Source organism: Mandrillus leucophaeus, unplaced genomic scaffold (genome assembly GCF_000951045.1).
Source record: "Mandrillus leucophaeus isolate KB7577 unplaced genomic scaffold, Mleu.le_1.0 Scaffold1024, whole genome shotgun sequence".
Taxonomy (NCBI): Eukaryota; Metazoa; Chordata; class Mammalia; order Primates; family Cercopithecidae; genus Mandrillus; species Mandrillus leucophaeus.
The window spans coordinates 84,622-86,597 of NW_012098366.1; the positions used below are offsets into that span (position 1 = coordinate 84,622).

At 53.4% G+C, this 1,976-nt stretch overlaps 1 pseudogene; it reads right to left on the bottom strand.

Moving 5' to 3' along the window:
* Positions 1–662: 662 nt before the first annotated feature.
* On the bottom strand, positions 663–1,814 carry LOC105537456 (annotated as a pseudogene).
* Positions 1,815–1,976: the final 162 nt, after the last annotated feature.

The window sequence follows — 1,976 nt, forward strand, 5'->3', positions numbered from 1 at the left end:
TAGTAGAGACGGGGTTTCACCGTGTTAGCCAGGATGGTCTCGATCTCCTGACCTCGTGATCCCCCCGTCTCGGCCTCCCAAAGTGCTGGGATTACAGACTTGAGCCACCACGCCCAGCCTCCCTGGCTAAAGCTTTACTGCAACAGTAAGTGCTCACTAAATACCCCTAGTAAGTTTGGGATCAAGGGAGTAGGAAAGCTGGAAGAAAAGAAATAGCAGTCAACAGGAGAAGTGAGGAACCGACCCTACTGTCCTTAAAAGGCCGGCTTGTGCCAATGGGCCAGAGTGGAACAGGCATCCCGTGGAGTATACCTGGAAGATTCCTGGGTCTTCTGCATGAGTTGCCCCTAATGGCCACAGTGTTTCTAAAGGAGAAGGCAGGTACGTGGTAATTGGGGCGGCCATCCGTGTTAGCTAACTGCCTTTATCCAAAGTTAAAACAAACCTCATATCTCTATGACAAGCAGGCAATTACAACTTGGAGCCAGCCACCTGCTAAATTCCCAGAGACAAGGAGGGGAAATATCTTCCTTGGCCTTTATATTTCAAAGAAATCACTCTAAGGTCCTTAAGAAAGACATTCCTGGTTTATAAAACTGGCAAGAGGCTTATGTAGCTTTTTAAAAAATTTGCATATATCTCAAGAGGGCAAAGAAAGATTTTTCTATTAGAAAGTTTTCTAAAAGAAATGGTCTTGGTGAAGGGAAAGGAGTGTCTCTTCCCTTGGGCACCATGAAAAATCCAACTTTTAAAAAAATATTTAGGGCCAGGCGTGGTGGCTGACACCTGTAATCCCAGCACTTTGGAAGGCTGAGACTGGTGGATCGCTTGGGCTCAGGAGTTCAAGACCAGCCTGGGAAACATGGCAAAACACCACCTCTACAAAAAAATACAAAAATTACGGGCGCCTGTGGTCCCCGTTACTCCGGAGGCTGAGGTGGGAGGATCGCTTGAGCCCAGGAGTCGGGCAGTAATTGCGTCACCGCACTCTGGCCTGGGAGACAGAGAGAGACCTTCCCCCAAAAAAATTAAAAAAGATTTAGTGTGGTGGCACATTGCCTGTAGTCCCAGTTACTCAGGAGGCTGAGGCAGGAGGATCGCTTGAGCCCGGGAGGTCGAGGTTGCAGCCTGGGCGACAGAGCAAAACCCCGTCTCTAAAAAATAACATATATACCCTATGGCTCTTCCCACAACTGCTCATTCTCTGACATCTCAGTGCTCCCACTGTCCCGCTGAAGACAGGATGCTTTCCTTTCCATTCTCTAAGTCCTCCCCCCGGGCCCGTGCTCCTCACCTGCCCAGGTCGCACCTGCCCTCTCCCCTCACTCCGCTTCACCCCCGCCCGCCGCCCGGTCCGCACGCGCGTCTCAGCACCGAGCAGTTGGTTCTCCAATTCCAGCTCCACCGGAACAGGTCTGAAACCTCTCTGCACCTTGGCTTCCGCATTTAAGCGAGGGCAGCAGCCTTTTCGAGGGGGCGGTGAGGTCAAAAGACTTACAGGTGGGAAGTGCAAGGTGCACAGTGGACGCGAGCTGGATTCTGAGCTTGATCACTACTTGGAGGTGGGGAAAAGGCGCCCCAGAGAGGGGGACAGTGCGCAGCCAGACGTCCTAGGTCAGGAAGGGCCGGGTCCAGAGGCCGGAGAACAACCCCCGGCTGAGGAGCGTCCGCAGGAACGCCCGGTGTTGGGGTCTCTTCCTTCTTTCGCAACCGCAGGCCGCGGGCGGCACCTCTGCGCCTGCGCCCTCTCCCCCGCAGATTCCGCCAAGGGCTTGTATGGGCTTAACCAAGAAGGAACAGGACTGCCGGACCATTGAGTACTATCAGCCGCCTAGAGCGGACCCACGAAACCTGGAATTCAATTGGTTGGTGAGCTGAGGGGCAGGGCGGAAGTTCAGATTAGGAATTCAATTGGTTGGTGAGCTGAGGGGCAGGGCGGAAGTTCAGATTAGGCATTTCCGGTCCAGGGGGTTTGG